This window comes from Gallus gallus, chromosome 12 (genome assembly GCF_016699485.2).
Source record: "Gallus gallus isolate bGalGal1 chromosome 12, bGalGal1.mat.broiler.GRCg7b, whole genome shotgun sequence".
Classification (NCBI taxonomy): domain Eukaryota; kingdom Metazoa; phylum Chordata; class Aves; order Galliformes; family Phasianidae; genus Gallus; species Gallus gallus.
Genome location: NC_052543.1, coordinates 17,553,629 through 17,577,498, shown reverse-complemented (window position 1 = coordinate 17,577,498; position 23,870 = coordinate 17,553,629). Strand labels below are relative to the sequence as shown.

Genomic DNA, 23,870 nt, shown 5'->3' with positions numbered 1-23,870 from the left:
GGCTGAGTCTCTGTGCTCTTCCGAAAGTGAGGTCAGTGGCAAGAAAGCTGTTTTGTGCTGGAATTAGACAAATGCAGGTGGTAATGGGAGTTAATTACATAACAGTACAAATGTTAGGTATCCTAAAGGATGTTGAGAGTTTCCCACTGATCCTAATCTGTTTGAGAACAGGCAGCACCTGTGAAGAAACATCACAAAAGCAAATGGGAGTTTGGGAGAGCTCAGGATATGGTCCTATCCAAGAGTTCCTCTTATGGTGTATTTGAACTTAAAAAGGGGGAGAGAAGTGTTTAACAGCTGTACAAGGACTACAAAGATTGATACTAGGGAGGATACACAAACCTGTATGTCTACAGGAAGACTATCTTAAAGATGAAAAGAAAGAAGAAATGATAATACAAAACAGTAACAGTTATATATATATGATAGAAAAATATCTGCTCCCTCCTTGTGTTGGCTGTGACGTTCCTGCTTTGCTTCTTCATAGGAGCTGAGTTTGCTGTAGAGTCTTAGTCTTCAACTTCCCATAGTGTTTTACACGAGCCAACTTGAAAATGACTGTATTTTAAGAATATTTAGTGCTCTGGAAAGTCAATCTGTTTTAGCAAGCAAATCTGCTTGAGTGTCAGCAGGATCCTTTGTTGGCTAAGGGTTAATGTTTGTTGGAGGCAGCAGCTGAAGCAAGCTCTCCTTCAACGACTTTAGGACATTTTGTTTCAGTTACATTTCCTCCATCTGCCTGCAGATCTCAGGCTGCCATCCTTGCTTCCTCCACAAAAGCACATGGAACTGGATGGGAGTTGATAAATAAAAGGAATGTGGCGGGTTAGTGGATGCTCACCTCGTGCATAGGACAGAAATAGCCTGTGGTTGGTCAGCTGTAGTACTGCAGCACACAGCTGGCAGCTGGTTGTGCCTTGTGACCTGGCAACGTTGGGCTGGGGGTGATGCTGATGTACTGTTCATAGTATAATTGGCTGGTGTCTGCCTTGCCAATGCCTAATAATGAGGAAGAAGTTAAACTGTGGGTTTTTTTCACATGGGAAAGGGTTGCTTCAATTCCCTTGGTCTCTAAATGAGCAATCGGGCATGTAAATTAGCTTTTGATTTTAGGGAAAGAAACATATTGGGGTGTAGAGATGGAAATTTATAATGAGATGATTTCAAGTCTTTTGTAATAAAAAGCACACTCTTTTCATGTGCCATTATGCTGAATGACAGTGCAATTAGAAGTTGAAATAATAGCACTGACGTCTGGGTTACAGATCACACAGCCACCCACGGTGAGGTGGGTTCTAGTGCAGCAACTGCTGCCCCCAGCTCTGCTGTGCCAGCAGCACACCTGCTGATTACGGTGGGATTCAGCCTATTGTTTATACTTCAAAGGTTCAGTGCTAATGTATGGAAAAGACCTAAGGCAGTCCCATGCAAGGGGGTTAAGGAAAGTCCTCAGCTTTCCTTGTGTAAAGAGCACAGGGTGCTGGAGTTGCAGGGTTTGGGAGGTGTGTGCAGAAGTTGCTTCTGTGCGTGGGACTGGGGCCATCCTGAGCTGTTTGTGGAGGACATCTATCTTAGTGTGGGCTGATCTGCCCAGTCCCAGACTGCTTGTGGTGTACCTCATCTGTTCTACAGAGGAAAGGAAATTTGAGTGTTGAACGCCACTTAGATCACAGCGAGCAACGTGTGTAGGTGTGAGTGAACGTCGCACATTTCTGCCCATGTTGGTAGGAAAGTAGGAGATATTTGATAGTGCTGGCCTGTGCCTGGAATCTCATCGCAATTCTTGATGCGTTTTGCTTAGCTTTCTAAATAGGGAGGCAAAGTGGCTGTTGAACCAGAAGGCAAAGTGACTGTTGAACCTCAGAGAAGCAGTCAAGCTTTGGGGTGATGGCTTTTCTAAAGCTATTCTCCTATCAGTGCCTGCTTGTCATGCTGGAAGGAAGACGTGCTCACCCAACTGGTGCATGAAGACACAGGTATTTAGAGAGCTCTGCCTCTGTGCAAAGGAGCTGGATCTTCAGAAGTGCTCAGTTCACGAGAGCTCATGCTGTTGAAATCAGCAGTGTTTTTTTTTTTTTTCCATTCACGTGCTTGGATTTTGTGTCATAACAGTCTGGGAGATGGAGCAAGCCCTTAATGGTATTAAATTTATTGCCACAACTCAAAATGCATTAGAGATTCAAAGCACGCATAACTCCAGGGTGAGCACTGTCGCAGATTAGCTTTTACCTCTTCTAAACTGTCATTTTTTAAAGTGTGTGAGGTAAGGAGAGAGGTGGTCAGGACTTGAAATCACTGCCTATTGCCAATCTTATCATCTGGTACATCACACTGCATCAAGTTTCCTTAATGTGATATGACTCATGTGTGTATGTGTGCATTTAAGCACAGACATACAGCAGAGCTGAACCCATTAAGCAAGGACAGGTGAGCACCCATGAAGAATACAGACTATAACCCATTTATCCAAATTGCTCAACACGCACAGAACCCTTAAAAATATCCCCACTGGTTAAGAACAGAGTGTATTTACATTTTCCTGTATGCTTTACTTCTTTTTATCGCAATCTGAAATTTGTTTTCTGCTGGAAGGCTTCTACAGCCTGACTAAAGCAGCTGTTGGGAACAGAAACCATTTGAGCACGGCTGTCCATGCAGTCACTGTATTTCCTCCAGTATCACAAGGCTGCCATTTCCATGGGGAAGCCCCAGCTTCCTGAAGCTGTTTTATGTACTGCACTAAAGAGAGGTGAACTTCATGTTGGTGTTTCTAGAAGTTTGAAACTGGGTACTGCCGAGAATCTTAGCATTTAAAACGAACTTAGCTGGGGTACAATGAGTATCAGTTCACCACTGTTTAGTGGTGAGACACTCAGGATGCTAAAAAATCACAGATCAAGAAGTGGGGGTTATTCTCCTTCTATGTGAAGAGCCAAATGGCATAGTAATAAATATTAAATGATCTTTCTAGGTAGAAGATGATCTGTATTCCATAACTGTATTTCCTGTATGAAAGAAAGAGATGTGAATTAGCATCCTGTGGAGGTATTTTATGTATGCTTTCTTATTTCCAAACTTGATAAACAGCAGAAATAAAATACTTAGACATGTAAAATCTCCTCTTCATGAATCCATCTTTTAGTCTAATTTTGCAAGAATTTAATTATTTAACAAAATAGAGGAAAAAAATATCCTTGAAATCTCAGTTTTGGAACTAAAATATGCTTTTTTTTTTTTAATATCCTCTAAAGAGCAGAAAACATGACATGCCAGGAGAATAATGAGAAATTCATATTGCAGTGAGATAAAGAAAGCCTCTGTCAGGCTGGGGGTCTGCTCTGCCTCCCTTGGTCCCTGCAGACCGTCTGCTGACCTCTGTGGGCTTAACCCTGCCTTGGAGTGTTGAAATTGAGAATAAAATAAACCCCACTGAGTGTTGCGGAGAAAGCTGCATAAATGGAAGGAACTGGATTTTGCACTCCTCCCTGAGTGTGGATGTATTTCAAAGGACATCGTTGTGTATATTGCTTTCGTGTGATCGTGACAATATTCATCCCTGAGTTCAGAGAAAGCCTGGGGATTATTACTCACAGCACAGCTAAATAAGTGCATCTGGCCCTGTCTCCACAGCACGTTTGTGTTGCTGCTGCTGGTGTTTTTGCAAACAGTTCTGCTCACCTGTGCTTGAGGCGGTGGTTTTGGTTGACCTTTTTTTGTGCTGCGTGAGCTGTGGGTTCTGAAACCAGCCGTGCACAAATGGCCACAACAGGACACAGACATCTCACTGCTGCTCCTCACTGGCAGCAGCCACAGCTTCACCCGTTGCACTGGTTCTGTACACTGGGGGTACACATGAGAGTATCTGGGGAGGTTGTTTGCTGCAGGCATCTACAGAACGGGCTATTTGAGTGCAGCTGGTCTGCTTGCACAGAGCTCTGCAGACGACTTTTGCACCTGTAGGCAGCGTGGGCTAGCCTGGAGGATTTCCTTGGCTTTAGAGAAGGCCTGGAGCTCAGCTGGCCCAATTATTTTTTGCAGGTGGCATATTTTCCAAGATATCATACAAGTGGGCGACTGTACGCATCTGCCAGCAGTTCTGGGATGGTTGGCAAGTTTCCCTTCCGGATGATGATGTTTGGCTTCATAGCCCCAGGTGAGGATGTGCACAAGCTGCTGAGAAGCAGATCTGGGACTGGTGGCATTGATTTGGGATTAGTTGGGAATCATTGATTGGTTTTGAACCACTGATCATCTGGAATCCATTTAATTCCTGCCAGGGAGAGGGAGAACAGAGTGCTCCAATTAGCTGATGCTCATTTTCAACCATGTCAGTTAATTAGTCCAAGACCGACCAGATGGGAAAAGATTGATCATAGTGCTTACAGAGGCCCAGGACTGGAGGCCACCCAGCTCAAGCGTTTGGGAATTAATTTCTTTCTTCCAGGAGGAGGAAGGCAGGCGGGGAAGGTGGACTCCCAATTCTTTGTTCTCTTATGGGCAGGGTTAGGCGCTCATTAGGCTCAGTTTGCAGCACACTAGCTGTAACCCAGCTGACTTTGCCACCTAGAAGTGGCTCTCATAAAAGAGACAGCTCTGTCTCATAATGGATGTGAGCAAGAAATGAATTCAGTCCTGCAGGTACTGAGGTGTGCTTGCTGGAGAACTTTTGTGCCTTCCAGGCTGCTGCAATGAACTCACAGCCAGCAGGGGCAGGAGCAAGGAGCCAAGCCCTACCTGGCAGGCTCATAAAGGGGAGCCAGCAGGGCTTTCTGAGGCACATCTGTAAGAAAGGTGCTCACGGTGTGGGCAGCACAGGGATGTGATTTGTGAGTGCAGACAGAGCCTTGGTTAAGGCAGGAAACTCAACAGCCTTTTCTATTCCAGTACAGCCTTTAACTATCTCAGAGAGGGAGCTGGGGTACGTGGTTGTGTTATGTCCTGGACAGTGGTCACACACAAGTCAGAAGGTCTCCTTTTGAAGTGCCTTCTGTACAGACAGGTGCATGTGCTCGTGCCTTGCTTCCCATGGCAGAGAGACTCACCACATCATTTCCCCCATCCTTTAATTATTAGAGAGTTTGGTTTGCTGTGAGTAATTTCTGCCCTGCTTCTCCAGACACTTCTCTGGGTCCTTCTGCCCAGGCCCTTTCAGGTTGCTCACTTCCTCCAACATTTTCTGCATTGCTCTCTTGCTTACTACCTCACGCTAACACGGTAGAACAGCAGCATCTTTTTGCAGCATTAGTGTTAATTGGTCTTTACCTTCCCTGGATTGCTGTTTGCTCATCAGCTTTGTGCATACACTCTATGGTTCCCTCCCCTCACTGGGTGTTAATGTGGCACCCACCCCAGCAGCTCATGGGGTTTGTTTGCTGCTCAGGTCACCGTCCATGTTTCCTCCTCAGCTTGTAGAATATTGTTATGTTGGCTGATGAAAATTACTGGCAATTCACAAAGAACATTTTTAATGATGAGAGAAGGGAAAGATAAAGGTGCACACTTTCAAAGCTACTCCTGTGCCTTCAGTACTCTGAGCCCACTTCTTCAAAGGGAGATCAGCATCTGACTCCCCCAGATGACTGTCAGGGAGTCTTTCCTTCTAAACATGTGAAGACCAGAAATGGAGAAAGTATAAGACAAATAAGGAAGAGGATGCCACAGTGTAAGCCATTTGTAATTTGAGCACCAACTGGGAACAAAGTTGTATTAATTGTGCTCCAGAAGCCTGCAGATCTGCTCTCTGAATCTTTCATGTTATTATACTCCTGTGCAGTGTCTTTGATAATTTCAGTGTCCTGTGTTTAGCTGGTAGGGTCCATAAACCTTGACTAATTATTTTTACATTCCACATCTTCTCATTACAGCATGTTTATGTGAAAGCCCGTGCCGTGCTGTTCACAGCAAGTTTGTGAAACATATCAAACCATCAGCAGTTTTCCTTCTTGAATTTGTGGAGAATCTAAAACCTGGCAATTCTTTCTCAGTTTGCTTTTTAACACCTGGTACCTTGACTTTGCTTATGTGAGCTGCATCTTTGCCCATTTAATTAGCCTTTTGTTTGTGTGCTGGATCTGACAAATTAAGGGTAACCAAAGCATGTAGTAGAACAGCAGTTGTTTGTAGCTCTGTATGCGACCTGTGTGAACCCAACAGCCCCTGATCAATGCAGGAGGTTCTGATTCAATGGGACAAAACAATGGAAACATTTCAGATTTTCAAAGGACCTCTGCCTGGAATGGATAAGAGAAAGGGCACCCCGTGCTCTTTTCTGGCCTTGAAAAATCACTTCTCGCTCCACTCATGCACATTCAAAATATTTCATTAATGAATATTCAGTTCTCTAATCCCTCAGCACTCCCCCCAACCCCCACCAGTGCTCTCCCATTAGCTCCTCTTTGTGCCACAGCAAACATAAGCTACTTGTTCTCATTTTCATGACCTCTCCTCGCTCGATTCTCTCTCAATTCATTACTGGGATGTTGGCTTCATGGCCCAATAACACCAGGAGGCACTGCTCATCTATTACACATCCAGGCTGCTGCGTGCACCTCCATCTCCAGTGCTTTGCCACTGCTCCTGCACAGAGCAGCAGCCCATCTTTCGGGGGGGAGGGGGGGTAGTGCTGGGCATAAATATTAGAAAAAAGCCATATTCTCCTATTCATGTATATGTCCGCTAATATTCTGAGTGCAAAAAGCCCTCCACTTTTGCCTTCCTTTCTCTGGGCTTTGGCCATAATCTTTCTACTGATGGGGAAACCCGTACCCCAGCAGCACGGGTCTGTCTCTGCTAACTGGCTCCCACTGCATGCAGCTTGGTTGGTTTTATTCTTTCATTTACTTGCTTAATGAGCTGGGAAATCATTCCTGTGCTCTTCATGCAGCCAGAGAAGAAAGTGATTCTTTTGTAATTAGCTAATGCATCTATTTACGTGTTTTTTTTAACATGTTACCGTTAATCAATTAGCATTGCGGGAGTTGGGAGAGCTGCTCCGTGATGCTAAGCATTGTATATTGATATCAGCTTAAACCACTGTTCCTCTGCACTCGGCCATTTATTGCAGTGTTAGCCTGCCATGCTGCAAGAGGGTGATTATGGCGTGATTCATTCATATTTTCTAATGCCAAATTCCCATTGATTTCAGAAGGATTTGCAAAGAAATGAGAGGAGGTTATAACTTAATTTCAGGTGCGAATGCCCACACTGGACCAGTTGGCCAGAGAGTGTGCGAGGAGGCCATAGTTTGAATCATTCCTAAAGGTTTAAAAAGAAAGCAACAGCAGACCTTATCTCGTGCTCTATTGAATTATTTTCTTCATCAAGGTAAATAATGTACGAAGGTTCTTAGAAGTAAGGCAGTTTTGCTCTATTTCATTTTGATTCATGTTTTGCTGTTCTTTTCTTGCCCAGTGATGTCAAACATCCACTTCTCTTCTTGTGTTACTTCGGTGAAGGTGTGAAACCAAAACCTGAGATTGTAATGTTTCAGTCCTTCACTGCTGCTTCTGACAGCAATATTCATCACTTCAGTTATTATCCTTTCAAGAATGAAGCCTGAAGAGGTGCAGCAGCTGTGCTAACAACAGCCAAAAGGCAAAAGTGCCTTCCCCTAATGCTGGGAAAGAGACAGCGCTGAGTCAGTCCTGGGGTTGGTCCTCCATTCCTTGCAGGAGGCAATGCAACCCTCATCCACGTGCAGGATGGACATACCATAGCCCAACATGGAGCAAACTGAGAAAGGCTCTTTGTTCTTCAGTTTTGTTCCCTTGGGATTAACTGTGCTGCATTTTTGTTCATGCCATACCTCAGGAATGAGTGTGGATCAAGATGGTGCCTAAGGAAGTGCTGTTACTCCATGAGAGACTCAGAGGCTCAGGAGGATCAGCAGATAGCCCCGCTCTTTAAGACATCATGTTTTCTGAATCTACGCTTTCTTGGCAGGTTAATAGCTTCAGATACATTAATTGCATTAACTACTGATATATTATCAGGGGAAAGAATGTGCTTTGGGCTGGACTGGGGTGTACAGGAAGGTCGTAAGATTTGTTAGAAAATGCAGTTCTTACATCCTAATGCCTGAAACTTCATTATGCCAGAAACCCTCTCACTGATTGCAGCAGGATGACTTGCCTGGCTGGCATGAAGGTGGCTTTATCTTAAGCTGAGTTTTTTGTACACTTTAATAGAGTTCAGAATAGAAAAGTCTGAAAGAAGACAAGGAATTAAACAGTTGTCTCATTAAGCCTTCAGCATTTGCAAATAGTGCTTTGGTACAGTCTGACTTCCCAGTGGTAAGTAGTCTGTATCATTTTGGTCATTAAATTACGCACTAAACCTTTCACAAAGCTTTTCTTTAGCATTTCTCCTTTTATCAACAGCTGTCATAGAAACTGGATGTAATGCTTCCTCATCATACGGCAGCCCTCCAACACCTAAATTAAGAAGTGAATAGTGCAGGGGTTAATTATGAACCTGGAAAAGCTGTGTAGCACTTCTTGGGAAGGCATCAGCCCGTGAGGGACCTGCGCGGGGTGCAGCAGTGAGATGCCTCAGCAGGAGCCAGCAAAGTGTTCACCCTGGATGTTCAACCAGCTTCACGGCTGCTTTGGAAGAGTCACAACCGAGCTGTCTCGGCGTCAGTTCTGAAAGCAGTAAGCACACAAGGTTACTGCCTGGTGTTTCCTTTCATAGCTGAGACATACCTCCGGTATGGCCGTTAAGGAGACTGCCTGCAAGACAACTCCATCCAGGAATGACATGCAGTTCCTTGGTGTGTTTTCCTTGGCTGCAGCCCGTGTCTCTCTTCATCCCCTGATTCCAGACAGCAGCACCTCCTGCAGCCACTGCCTTCTACAGAACTTCCATTCCGCAGAGCTGAGGGAAAGGCTTTGGAGCATCGCCTGCTGCCTTCACAGAGGCATTTTAAGAGTTTTTGTTCTGAGCTGTACAGCAAGCAGAAAAGTAATATACATAATAAAGTAAAGAAATATTATGTACTTGAATTTTTAATTAAGTTCTATTTACGATGTTGTCGTCCATTTTGAAACATTAAGAATAGCTCTACCTTCAATGCAGGAAGGATTTCCCTTATCTACGTATTTCACAATAAAAAAGGAAAAGGAATGTGGCTATTTTTACATTGTAAGTGCCTTTATGTCAAATATAAGCTAGATTTTATTTTTTAATGAAACTTAATTTAGCCTAGTTAAGAAACCAATAACCATATTTCCTAATTCAGTTTATTAAAGTAATAAACACAGCTATTCCAGGAAATGAAAATATTTCTGTATATGAAATAGAGTTCTCTGCAGAAGATATTCAAGTGTGGATCTCTGATGTTTAGCAGTAAAAATGTATATTGGGTATAAAATGGGCTTCTCTCTATCCATGTGTTCTGGGCGTCATCCGGTCTGAGGGATGTCTGTGCATAATGCGGATTCTCAGCACTCCTGAGAACTTGATTTGTTTGGATGTTTAAGTTGAATTTAGATGTCTAATTTTAAGCAGCAAGATAATCACGTGCTTGTACCTTGTTTCTGAATATGAAGATAGCTTCAGCTGCATTAAGGAGCCTGAAATGACAGGGCTGGAATTGATATTTAATAATACACCAAGCTATAAGAATGCTGAAATACAACACAGTTATTAAGAGATGCCATTAGTCAAAGGCAGCAGTGTTTGTTTTTTATTGCTGAGTGCCTGAAGTTTCAATTTAAAACAAGTGAAAAATACAAAAACAGATCCATTGCCATCAGACTGATGTGGGAGTAGCGGGGTTGGTTCTGGGCAGGCTCACATTGTTTTATGCTGAATGTTTTGCTGCTTTTGTCTCTGGAGAAGTGCAGCCAGGTTTTGCCTGCTCTGGGGTCCCGGAGCTGCACTGCAGGAGGGCTCCATGCTGGCCCAGCAGATGGGTGCACTGCCTGACACAAGGGGAAGTTCTCCATTTACTCCACAAAGATCTTAGGTGAAGGACTGTAATTGAGCACAACCTTTTTGCACCTATGAAGATGCTTGTTTAGAAACATAGGAAGCTTTAACAACCCTTCTCGTACATCAATGCACAAATAAAGAGATGAATCTTAAAGCTACGGAGATTTCAGGAGAGTATTTATGGATAAATGAAGGATTTTGAGCATTGATCCAAAATCAGCCGGCTCCTTCTATTTCCACTTGTCTTTCCAGTATATGTCAGTCTCCTTAGCCTATGAAGTTGCCCATCCTTTTTTAGGCTCTTGTAAAATTACTCAGAAAAGTCAAATAGTAATAGCAGTGCTAATGGTTTCTCATTATGTGTTCATAATATGAGATGTGCTCAGCAGAGACCCTGAGAGGTCACGCAGCTCCTGTGCTGCAGGACAGAAGCTCCATGGGCACCTCAAAGCCCCTCACATCCATTAAGAAAATCCTGATCTCCCTGATTTTTTTTATGTATTGGATATCTCTTTTGGATATCTCTATCACTTCCTCTTGGGATTCTCTCAGAATATTGGTTGGTTTCCCTTAACTAAGAGAAGAGGAAAAGGCGGTGAGCAGCTCTCTGTGTGAGGCAGCCAGTGCTGGGTGGTAGCACTGGAAACCTTTTTATCTGCACTGAGAAAGTTATTTCCAGAGCCCAGTCAAAAACCAGTATGAATCTGCTGTGGCAATATTTAGAGTTTCAGCAACTTTCAATTGTCCTCCAGGCAGAGCAGATCTGTTGAGCATGCTTAGCAGGCGTATTCAGAGCAAAATGGGAGCAGAGGCAGCCATGAGATGCAGCCACTTGGAGAAATGCTTCTGAGATGGCTCCCATAAAAAATTATCACTTAGCAGCAGCTGCTGAATGACACAGCACCGCTGCCAAAGCACCCCTCTGCAGCACCTGCTCTCTGCAAACTGCTGCTTTTGGCAGTGAGCTGGGAAGCATGGTGCTCATCCCTGCAGCTCCTGGTATCGATTCCTCACTGTGGGGAAGGTGTGTGCTGCTCACAGGGGCACTGCTTTGCCTTTGGTTGTGCTAACCACAGAATATCACCTGGATCCCTTTGCGGTAATCCATGTGCAAGTCTGTCTGTCTGCTGAGCTATGGCTTTCAACCCAGAAACTTTCCTAACCCATACAGTGAGGTCACTCCTTGTTTGTACTTCAGAGCAATGTTTGCTGTGGTTTATGTTCCAAGAAAAAAAAAAAAAAAACATCAACATGCTGCAATACATTTGAATAAAAGTGTTTTATTTCCTGCTGGAATTTCATGCTGCTTGCGGATTTATGAATTGGATTTCCAAGGGACAGTACTGAGCTCAAAGCAATTTTCAAAGGGGCAGGCAGAAAGTCATTAGCAACGCTTTGAAAATAAATTCTCCCCATTCTGCATCAGTGAGGTTTGCGATCCCCTTTACATATATTTTATTATGATTACTCACCAGTTATCTTTTTGGTACTATTAAAGTAATCTGGAAAAAAAATATTACATATTATGTGTACCACTTGTATTATACCAACCTGCTAAGTAGGAACACAGGAACACTGAAAGAGAAATAGAAGTGGGAACAGATCTCCTGGGTTGGCATATCCTGTCTCCTGCTAGCACATCGCCTAATTCCTTTCATAAACAGAAGTAATCTGAACCTCTGTGTCCTGTTAAATTCAAAAGAAAAATGTTATACTAGTATATCTGGAGATGATTAAAGTAAGCCAATAATAAATGTAATTATAGTGAATTATAATAGATAACATGGAGATTTTATCCCTACTTATCTTGAGGTTTTGGGAAGAGTTTGTTTTGTTCTGTTTAGCTATCATTTGCTTCCTTGAGTATGTTTTGTTGAGGAAATAGAAATAACTTTGATCTTTTTCTCTTCCATAACCTCACACAGGAACAAGGCTGTGGCAGCAGAGCATCAATGCATGGTGTAGGTGCCCAGCAGTGTGTGCCACTGGCTTCAGGCCCATTGCACGAAGTGTCAGCCGATTCTCCAGCAGTCCCACTGGGAACTTGCAAAGCTACTGCAAAGTTTTCCAGGTAAGTTTCACTTATTTTAGACCATACCAAAGTTGAAGTCTATTTTACTTGAAAATAAGCACCTGTTCAGCAGGTCTATTTCTAGTTCCATTGGTAGAGCATCCCTATCATATCTGAACAATGACTGAAGTACGGAGTAACCAGCATTACTCTGCTTTCTTAAATGGAGTGCATCTGTCCTCATGGCTATGTAGAGTCCAGGAGTGCCCTTCCTCAAACACACTTTCTGTGCATCTCCCCTCACTGCACTTGAAGTGCCTATACTGGGTGTCTGCCGGAAGATGAGCACATCTATGTGTTCCAGCTGCACACTGACTGAGTCTGAGTGCATGAGTGATGGAAACAACATGGTATAGCAATTGGATAGATTAATACACTGGGAAAGGCGTTACAGAAGAGGTGTGATGACAGAAGGACTGGCATAATAGAAAGGTGCTATAAAGGAAGGCAAGAAGATTGCTCACCCGTATCAGAAAGTTCCAGGTTCATAGGGGAAAGCTTCACCAAGGAAGGATCTCCAGAAAGAGATCCTTCCCCAGTGGTAGTCAGCCCTTAAATAAGGTCTAAGAGGGGTGGAGTCTGCCTTTACCTGTGCTCTCAGCGCTGACCGGGTCTTTTCCCCAGGTATTCAATCAGTGGTTCAGGCCATGATTTTGCAGTTCCCATACATGTGGTCAGCAAGTCCTCAGGACAAGTTTACTCTGAGATCTCTTCCTGAGCTGTGCTTGCCACCATAGGCAGTGACCCACGTGTCAGATAGGGCAACGACACTGTGTCCTCTTGTTCCAACAGCATCAGTGTCAATTCTCATCTTACCATATAAATGAGTTCCTGTTTTCTCACGGAGCCTGAGAAATAGACTTCTCACTACCGCACAGAGCAAATAAGATTTGCTGTTATGTATCTCAAGTATGGGATTTATTTTAGGATACAACAAGGATTTCATCTAAAAATATTTCCCACAAAGTAGAGAGATGCAGCAGAAAAAGAAAGTTAATTCCTCATCGCCTCGCCTGCAGCATTTGTTTTCTTCCAGCAGAACCCAGTGGAATTTAACAGCACAGTGGCTGAAGAGCTCTTTCAAATTATGGAGAGAGCAAAATAGCTCCTGTAGTGTTTTTTCCTGGCTTGTTTTAGCTGTTTCTTTCCGGTTGAGACTGCCTGAAGTGAGACTAATCAGCTATTCCTCCAGAGAGAAAGCAGGGCGACTGGAAATAAAAATAATAAATCATGGCATTTTACTATAAAGAAACAGTATACATCAAGGGAGTGACTTTTACAACATTGTATTGCTATCTTCCACAAAAACAAACCAGTGGAATGAGAAGTTAATTCAAGTAGGATGTTCATAGCAGATTTTCACACGAGTGCTGCCATGTCTACGTGCACATTTGCCACTTCAAATTGAAATTAAAGGTTCAGTTTGAGGAAGGGCTTTATCTTTCTTCTGTCCTGTTTTCTGAACCTTAATTAAGGGAGATTATTTTTTCTTATGCAGAAGAGCATTGCAACAGATGCTTATTGTTAACAAATGGGCACCTCTTGCTGTGGAGAATTAGAGATACCAGTCGTGTTAATTCCCATTTTAGTTTGTGTGTACCAAAGCCTACATTTCATTTTAGATCAAGTTTCTTCGTTTGGATTTCTCTAAACACAGCTCAGATGATTGAATACTCAATAATATGAATAATTTGGCTCCACTTTCTACTGAGCTGCAGAAGTTTTAGATAAGTGGTTTTCTTATGACTTACCCATATGATCTAAGCAAGAAACACTGTTATTTCTCAGCCACTTGGATCTAGGTCTTGGCATTTCCTATGTCTGTGGATTCGGTATCACAGTGGAACCCAACATCCAGATGTTCAGTTGGGTAGAGGAGGAACACAGAGCTTCCTAAAGGCGATTGATGGTGCGAGGAACATGCAGTGCTGCACTGTGGGGTTACATAGGCAGCACAAGGTCATGCAACTGAAAGATTGGAGTACAGATGTCTGAAAGGTAATGTGAATGCTAAATTCATTCTTACAGGGTATAGCATTATCTCGTGGCTTTTTGCAAACCAGATAAATTCTTCACTATCTGTCCTAAAATAGAAATAGCAATAGGAATCAGTGAAGTTGTCAGCAAGGTTTCTTGGAGGAATACCAACCTGTTTCTCCTGCAGGAATATGTTTCTACAACAAAAGTTTCTACAGTAAATTTCAACTTTCCACTGCTATTAAAAAAGAAAAAGAAAAACATACCTATGTGTATATTTTTACATATCATTGTAGAAGAACCCGCTTTTCTTTTTTCTCGTATGTCCCCAGAATAGCTTACCCTCAAAGCAGCTATTGCTGAATGATTCAAATCCAACTGCAGGAAGTATCAGGTGATTACAATCTACTGAAGATGTGAGTTGAATCAAAAAGTTGTCATGCAACATTAACTCCAGTTGCTGAATATCATTTTAAAAATAAGTTTCTAAACAGCAAAATGCTCCAACACGTCTCAACACATGAATAATTCTGTTAGTTTCAGTAAGGAAAATAATTAGGGATCCCCAAGTCCGCAGTTTAGCAAGGTGAAGCAGTAGTGATGGTTACTGTGTTATCATTACTTAACTGAGTTACGAATATTCCTCTAGTTACCCTCTGGAGGAGATGGGTGAAGGCAGAAAATGCCAGGTGCACGTTGGACTAAAATGAGAGATACTGATTCATGCTGCTCCCAGGAAATGAGGTTGGTTCCATAGCTGCTAGGTGTGCTTGAGGGCCATGAGGGGCTGGAAAAAAAAAAAAACACACCTCCTTGCTGAAGTTCCATTTCAAAAGAAGTCAAATGGAAGTCAAATTTCACTTCTGTCACCTTTCTGCGCTGCTGGGATGCTCCGTCCTGGACATTCCTTCCCTGCTGTGCCAAGCAGCCCACCCGCTGAGCATCTCACAGCAGGATGGGTCCGTGCTGCAATACGTACCGCCTGCAGCCATGCTCCTCTGCTGCCATTATTCAGCCAGCGCTCTCCAGCGTGATGACACGCCTTTAAGTCTAACACTAATTATGTGAGCGGTGTGTTTTGTTCCAGACTTTGTAGTACCCGGCTTCAGAGGTTGCCAGGACCAAAGCAGCTGTGCGAATGCGTCGTCGATCCTGATGAGGCACTTCTGATGTCGGAAGCGCGTTCAGACTCCTAATCTGAAGAAACTCAGGTAAAGTAAAGCGATGGAAGTTTGTTAATATATTTAAATGAAATGCAGGATATATTTCCCAGCTGGAAGGAAGAATCAAACAACTTCTTTTTGATAGCATTACGAAAAATACTTTATGTTCCTTTTCCAGCAGCTACCTTTTAATTGCAAACAATTCAACACAGTTGTTCACATCAGAAACGATTCAGGATTGTTCTTCAATCTAATAAAATGAGTGAAAATGCTGCGTTTTTACTGCTGGAGCTCCAACTTTAAACTGTTTTAATCATTTGATTATTAACCTTGACATAAAAAGTGACAGGAGCTTTTAATTGCTTAATAGCTCAGAGGAGCACTGGCTTTCGAATGGAGTTCATAAATGTGGCTTCAAATTGATATACGTTATCTTCAGACCAGTCAATGCAATATCCTTGAAGGATGAGGGAAAATAGCTTAAATAGGAGGATTCTCTGTAGAAATGAAATTTTGCTTAGGATTGTTTGCGTTATCACACCTCCAGATGTGTTGCTTTTTACAGCTGATGTGTTCCAGAATTATGCTTAATTATTTTGGCATTCTATTCTATCAGAGGACACAGGGCAGCCTTCTGCCATTAGAAAAAATGCATATATATGCATGTGTGTGTGTACATGTGTGTGTGTGCAGTCAGAACTCTAAGAAGAAAGAACATTATGCATCTATATGCAGCTAAATTATGCATCCTCTGTATTGTTTGTGGATGTTACTGCTGTCAGTCCCATGGAGCTGGCAGCACACTCATCGGGGAGGCACTTCATTTTATGTGTCTCTCTCTTTGCTTTATGGCAGAAGTGATTTTATGCACGTACTTTTTGCAGCTTCCTCCCTTTGGCACTTTCCACTGGTAAAATGGACCACATTCCTTGTAGTCCAGCTGCTGCTTATACTGAATTCACAACATTCATCCCCATTTATCTCTTCTCCCTAAGTTCTACAGAATACAACTTTCTGGGATGGCTTTTATTATCCTCATGCTGATCATGTTGTTCTCTCCAGCCTTGTGCATTCATTTCATGTCACATCTTTCAAGGCTCCTTCTGGTGTTGAACCAGTCGATAGTTGTAATGTTTGAATAATAAATGTAATTTGTCAGCTCAGGTAAACAACTCCATCTCTATTTTTTCATGTTTCTGTTCTTTTGCTCAGTCTAATGATCTTGATCTTTATAACTTTGTCAACAAATGGAGTGGCCAAACAGCCTCTCACTGTAATACATTTCTCCAAAGAGAGCTGTGCTTTGTGCGTGTTTGCTTCCCACTTGGTTCGATTTGTTACAGTGCACTCTCAGTCTTTTAAAGTTTCAGTGTCAGTTGCAGCACTATAACAAATGGTTGTGCTTCGTCCTTTTTTTTTCTTTTGTATATGATGTATTGAAAATAAGTCACGATGGTAACATACATACAGGCCTTTAATTTTCCTTTTGACATACTGGTGGTGGCCTATTTTCTTTTTTACTGAAAACATCTTTAACCTTCACTTGCTAAAAACTTCTATTCCTTTTGGTAATTTGCTGGCTTTCAGTCAGCCTATGTTTTCTATCTCTTTTTAGGTGTTTATGCACATATATACACATATTCATTTTTATCTGTGTGTACACACAGGGAATTCTGCATTGTCGTGTCAGCGAGATCCTGCACTTCATCATCTGTCCAAGAAGAGGACAGCAAAGCTGAGCAAAGTCAGAGAACTGAGCCATCCAAGGAAGGTCCTTGCAGTTCTGTGCACACAGATGAAGCTGGACCAACGAGCAAGGCAGTCGCTCTGTACATTCGTGCTGAAGAAGACCCAGGAAGGTGTAAGTCATTGCATGGGGACATTCATGTCTCACATCACCATTGGCTGTGTCTGTATAGGCCTAGTAAGAAAGAATACATTCTAGAATTCGGTAGACAAATTCTTTGTTTCAAATTCTGTCATTTCATTCTATTTTATCCTAGCAAAATTGTCAGCTTAGAGCTTATAAATGAATATGTGAAGTTGTGGTGCTGCATGCTAGGGTGCCAGGAGAAAAAGCTGAGGTGGCCAATGGAGATTTTAGAGAAATGGGAACCTGAGGACAGTAGTTCATTTTCCACCCTTAAGAAAACACAAATATATTATTCTATGGGTTGTAAAGGTTGAATAATGTCACTTCCCCTCTCCAAAGTGTTCAGGAAACGAGCCTGTGGAAGTCAATGGATGTTTTTTTGCCACTGCCTTCCTTGATTGGGCCCCAGATAAATCGTGATTCATGGAACCACTTACATGGTAAATGTGAAAAATGAAAATGACCTATCCATTAACTTAATCATCATTCCATCCCTTCTCTAAGGCAAATAAAGTGCTAGATGGAGGCAGATGTTGTTGTAATTGAGGTCTTTTTTCTTATTTGAAGAGACCAATTTCTAAAGGTCATTGATGGAACCTGATGGAAATAAGCCTTTAAAGTGTGAATATTGATGGCTGAATAAAGTGAGTCTTCCAGGAGGAAGACTGCAAAAAAAAAAAAAAACACCATAACTATTTTTTAAAAAATTATGGGTCAAATTCTTCTTCCACTCAGGGCACTGTAAATCTGAAGTCATCTGAAGAAATAATTGACTTCTGTGTAAATGAGGGCACAGCCTTCCTCAGTGGAATGAACTTAAGATTTTTATTCTCATAGAGGAGAACGGAACAAAATTTACTATGATTTTGTCACAGCCCTGACGGAAGGGGAGAGGACTGATGATGACTGTCAGACATCCTTGAGGAAGTTCCTTTTTTCTACTCTTGGATGTGCGTTGCTTCAGTAACCCATGTTGTGCCTGGCAGGCTCGTGCCCCAGCACAGCTGCAGTTCAGAAGCACCTTTAGATGCTATCTTTAATGTTCTTCTAGAAAAAGAATTAGGCAGAGCTGAGCTTCTCTCTTAATTTTGAGGAGAGATTGCATCTTCAAAGGTATTGAAGAATACAGATCCCAAAGTAAGTATATTGTCTGTCATTCCAGTAACGTTTTTGCAGAAGAGAAACTCTACCACAGAAATAATAGTAATCTATAGCTATTATGCATTTATTTTGTAGTTTTTTTGCTTCTATTACACATCTGTATTATTTTGATAATTTTATATGCACATAATCGATAAGTGTTTATGTAAATAACATGTAGATTTAAAAAGATAAAAATCGTGTCTTAGCAAAACCTACAGATTTGTAGAATAAATGTTGATGGCTGCTAGAAACTTTTGATGGATGTCATTTTGCATGCTATTCTGACACAGTCTTAACTGTCATAGCACAAACAGCCCTACTAAAATTCATCTTCTCTGGACAGCTGTTCTGGTGTGATACCTAGCAGATAAAAGAAATCACGGAGAAGATGCAGGATAGCCTGGAATACAGGAATGAGATATAAAACATCACAAGTAACAGTTTCTCTTTCAGCCAAAAAATAAGAGGGGGAGGTCAAACAAGTTCATCCTTCTGAGAATAACACATAGCTCAACTATGCAGCCCCTCTCCAGGCAAAGGGAAGATAAACTTACCGATATCCTAGGAAAGAAAGGATGGATCGATGATGAGAATTATGCTGCATGATAGCAAGCTCTAGTGCCATGGAAATGGAGAGCAGAGCAATAGAGATATTTTGAGTGGGAAAAACAGGGGGAAGCTGGCAGGAGAAGGGATTGTCACCACGACAAGGGGTGACAGCTGGGAGGATGCAACTGCAGCTTGGCCTGCTTGAGAAATGCAGAGGCAAAATTATCTAGGCAGGGAGATGTGCACAAAAGAACAAGATTGCAAAGGAGATGAAGTGTGTCAGGGATTAGAGATAGTCCAGCAAGCAAAACAAATGCAGATGAAGCATAAAAAGACAACAGCATTTTAAAGGTGTGTGTAGCTTTCAAGGCATTCATATGGCAGAAAAAAATGGAATTGGCTTTAACTGATTTATGGGAACTCCTCAAAGACAAACAGAAGTAATTGTTGTTTTCAATAACATTTACTACAGGATACTGCAGCCTGACTCTGGTTTGATTCTTAGAGGAACTGCTTGTCTTTCAAGTAGCTGCAATCAGCTCCCAAGGCTTTATATAATGCGGCAGTAAGTACCAAAGACTACTTTATTAGCACTCTTGAGTCCCCCCATTACCATAATATCTACACTGCAAGTAGCTACCCATTCCACTTGTATTACTGCTATACAAGAAACTATGCTGTACAAAAGCACTTGTGTTGGACTTTTTGCAAGTTAAAAAGCTGCAAAGTAGAATCTTCCATCATTTCTTGGGTAACAACCACTTTGCAGAAGTTCAGTTTTCCTAATCATAAATGCCATTTCAGAGGTAAATATGCTCTTGTGTTAGATGACAGGAATAAATACTGTTTACATAATTCATAGAATTAAGTAAAAATGATTTTACTTAATGATGTTTTGGAGGACATTTACGTCTTACTACCTCCTGTAGTGGTGGCTTTTCAGTAGTCTGCACTGGATAGGCTTCTGTCTTTTTCCTCACAGGTCTGTAAAAGCAAGATTCTGAAAAACATGTAATGCCTTCCAGTAGCTGTAAGCACTTCTGAATACAGGGCCATCAACAAATACACATGCACATTGATGCAATTTGCCATGCTGACTTTTCGGTATGAAATGTTTGGTCCTAGCAAGGTGGGCACAGCACAATTGCCACAAGGATTGGAGGTCTCCATCTTGTTTTTAATTTTTGTCTAGAATAATCCCTGAAATCATTCTCTCTTGCTTTAAAAATCTGTTTGGTCAAGTTTTCCCAAAGCTCCATAGAAGATCATTTCATGAGGCTTTAAGTTGCTGTGTATTTTCTCTGTTGGGCACCAGCCATTATTCTAAAACGAGGACGCTTATTTGGCTGTGCCTAAGGTTTTCATGGCTTCAGGTACCATCTTCGGAATGAATACCTGCTGACAAAACTAACAGGCTCCTGCAAAAAGGTTCATCTGTAGTATATCTGTCAACTTTTCAAGCAGGATCTGTTCAAAGAACACTTTCAAAATCCCTACACTTTTACAGTTCATAGGAAATTTGATTCTTATTGTACAGAGTGATCTTTTGCCCATTTGTGTGCAAGAATTTCTTTATTTTGTAGCGGGAAGGTATTTTTCAAGCTTGCATGGGGTCCAATATATGGGAAAGTCAAAGCATAACAGAAAATTAGATTCAAGGGTAGATTTAGTAGGGTCATAATTTGAATCTGGTCGTAGTTTGAAGCTCATCATTACTTTAAAAAAAATAAGAAGAAGCAGCATTATTTGATTTGATCTTTCTGCAACCGGAAAGAGTGCATTTTGGTCATGATTTTGGTATATAATGACCAAAACTTGAACAGAATTCATGCAATAGCACTACAGTTAGCAGAGGAACAAGAAGTGGCAGCTGGCAAACATTTGTTAATTTATTAGGACATTACTAAAACTGTTTTTTAGGCACCTGCAAATATTGGCAATATGGTTTTGCTACGATTCTGAATATATCTGTTTGAATTCAGACCATGTAGTGAACACTTATGACTTGGTGTAGAAGTGCCTGGGTTATAACTCAAATGATATCTGCAGTTTGAACGGAATTTGTATCGTCTCCAAAGCCCGTGAAGCATGACTTGTCTTTATTATTATTATCAGCCTTTATTGCTGGACATTTTCCACTGACACGTTTATATAAATGCAAATACAAAAATGTGAAGTGTTTAACCTTCTATTCAATGCCCATGATTCACTTACTGCGTGCAAAAATCCTGAGAGTTGTCCATTATGTCCTCAACTCTTCCAAATTTCCCTTCCTGTCCTTCACACCTAAGCCATCTGTTTGTCATTTCTTGGCACCCTGCATACCTCTTTCACAAACAAACCATCTGCTCAGTGCCTTTAAACTTCTATTTACCATACATACTCTTTTATCTATTTTACAATTCTTTGCATATGTCAAAATTTTAATTACACAGTCACATATTAGGATGGCGTCAGCTTAAGGGCTTTTTCTAACAACAGTGTCTGTGATGGGCTAGAAGGCATTTGAAATGTGTTGTATCACTCGCTGATATATGATATTTATGAAAAGTGCAACAAATTTTGAAGTGAAGAAGCAGATGATGCATGAAGTCAGTAATTGTTCCAAGACACCCCCAAGTGATTGATGTCTACATAATTCCGTAAATGTTATTGCTTTATTAAAATACAATAACAATATTAATTTATATGAAAATTCAGTTTGGCTAACAACTAATGCATTTAAATTTCATATAATCTAATACAGTCCGAACTCCTGTTAGGTTGGAAAGAAGGAGAAGCTTCTTACTAGAAATTTACTACATACCTCAGGTCTTAGGAAATGTAAGAAGATATGAGATTTTTATAAATGCTATAAATATGATTAAAACATTCTGAAGGAAGAGAGCAAAACTGATTTTCCTAAATGCAGAACAGCTAAGAAAATTAAAAAGTAACAGTCACAGTGCAAGTACTGTACATACATAATGCATACCGACACACACAGTGTTTGTTCGTTGCATTCAGATGGGGTTTCATTCACCCAGAGGAAACACTTTTCATCCAATCCGCTGCAGAATGTTACCTGCTCTTTCAGGGTGAGTTTGCTTTGTTATACCACTTTAGGACGGTACACAGTTTGTGTGATAGTCAGGACAAGATGAAGTTTTAGAAAAGAAAGAAGTGACAGATCTCTTGCCACATGATCTGCAATATAAAAGAAGGAGGAATTACTGAGCCTTAGTGGAGTGAGATTCCTTTTTGCTGGACTTCAAGGGCTTTGCCTGCATCTATCCTGTCTCCTCCTGAGTCATGATGATTGGTCAACTTGACTGAAAGGAAAGCATACACAGCAGTGCAAAGTACATGGGTAGGGAAGTGTTTGGAAAAAAAACAACAGCCTTGAGGTTCAGCACTTGTAGAGTAAGGGCTCCCTCTGAAGCATGTGTGAGATGAGTGAGAACACCAGGGCAGATCCCAGTTGGAGGGGTGAATTGAGAGTCACCGTAAGAGTCACTTTCAGTGACTGCAATTGGCTTTTTACACAACCAAGATATGCCACAGAGACTTTGCTTTCCCATCTGCTTGCAGGGAGGACTGAAAGCTACACAGAAGTCCCATAGAGTAGCTCCTAATCAAAACAACATTGATTAAGTACAGAAACACTTCCCCATATCTAAATGAAAAAATTTTGAAATGGCTTAATTTACTGTGACTACAATTGTAGGAAGCAGTTGTTGAAATTCAGCTGCTTATGGCAACTGCATCTCTAACTGAGCACAGAACCACTCCAAGCCACTTGACAGTAAATTGATCTGTGTATGTATTGCAGGTGGCTTCTCCAGGGCAGACATGCACACAAGCATGTCTGAAAACCAATAGAAGACCATTGGGATCATAAAGATGACTTTTCCACAGACATTACAGATGCAATACTAGAGTTAAGTCAGTACCCAAATAAACCCACTTCAGTCTTAAGTCATCCCATCCTCAGGACTCTATTGATAGATATACACGTGCCCCATAGACCATTTTGTATATCATTTCCTTCAGGACAGCTGAGAGATGGAATGCCATAGGGAATGTCAATGACAACTAAATCCCAACAGGGCAATTGCATCTCTTTCCTTTTGTTTTATCCCTTGACACTTCACTATGTTCAAAAGACATTGTGTGGTACCAAACAGCCCAGTACTTCTGAGAGCAGCGGTGGCTTTTGTTGTGTGAGATAAATCACATATTTGATACTTCCTTGCCTCTTAGTTCTGTGTGCTGAGTGATGTGTTCCTTTGTGAAATTTTATTAGCTTGACTAGAGTGAGCAGCTGTCCGTAGTCTAAAATTACAGTGTTGGAATGATACCAAAAGAGCTATTCTGAGCATGTAAATGGGGGAGACAATCCCACCTTCTTTTTTAATTGATTAAGGTAAATAACTAAAGCCTGGAAGAGCTCTAAAGGAGCCACTATACTTTATATGTGAATTATCCCCCTCACCTTTTAATTATGCCTGTCTATTTAATAATGTAGTTTTTGATATCGTAGACATAACCTGGTAGAAATTAGCATATCTCCATCTAATGCTATTGTGTGCATACTCATAATGATGGCTTCTTTACAGAAATTAAAGAATCCCAGTTCCTCATTATACTTTTGCAAATTGTTTAAAAGATTGGCTGTCATGATCCCTCAATTTACCATCTGATGTTCTGCTTCCTAACCAGGGCTGCACAAATTGATGGTAACGGATTTCAGTCATCTTCAGGCAATGCAATTTCTCTCCTCCACCTATTCAAACAGTAGGGATTATACTCATAAAGCAGATTGATCAATACTACCTGACTTAATACCCTATTTTCAGTTGCTTTCAGATCCTCAAATTTAATCATGCAGCCTGAAGATTCAGCTGCTTTGTTTTTGAGAAATTTCAATTGGAAAAAATAAAAAAGAAGCAGAAGAAAGCCATTCATTTTGGAAATGGGATTAAGGAAAAAAAAAAAAAAAGATATATTCTTTACATAAAAGTTCTTATAAATTTTCAGCTGAAATGCTTTAATGTTTCTTTGACTTAAATGAGTGGCTTGAAATGCCTTTTATGTTCTGCAGAAGTTGATAAAGGATACTAGACAACAAAATGTATTTCTTTCAATATGGAATTGTCTAAGTTACAGATCTGAATAGAGA

General features: G+C 41.3%; 1 long non-coding RNA gene across 9 annotated transcripts in view; it reads left to right on the top strand.

The window, feature by feature from the left end:
- The window catches only part of LOC107054409, a 176,912-nt gene that overhangs the window by 126,929 nt on the left and 26,113 nt on the right, over positions 1 to 23,870 (top strand). For 8 of the 9 annotated variants that reach the window (XR_005839170.2, XR_006931294.1, XR_005839171.2 and 5 more), the window contains exons 3-8: positions 11,859 to 12,004; positions 13,793 to 14,002; positions 14,631 to 14,725; positions 15,069 to 15,192; positions 16,812 to 17,005; positions 19,182 to 19,274. This is a non-coding gene — a long non-coding RNA (uncharacterized LOC107054409). The remainder of the gene's footprint in view (positions 1 to 11,858; positions 12,005 to 13,792; positions 14,003 to 14,630; positions 14,726 to 15,068; positions 15,193 to 16,811; positions 17,006 to 19,181; positions 19,275 to 23,870) is intronic. The other variant, XR_005839173.2, reaches the window with a different exon arrangement.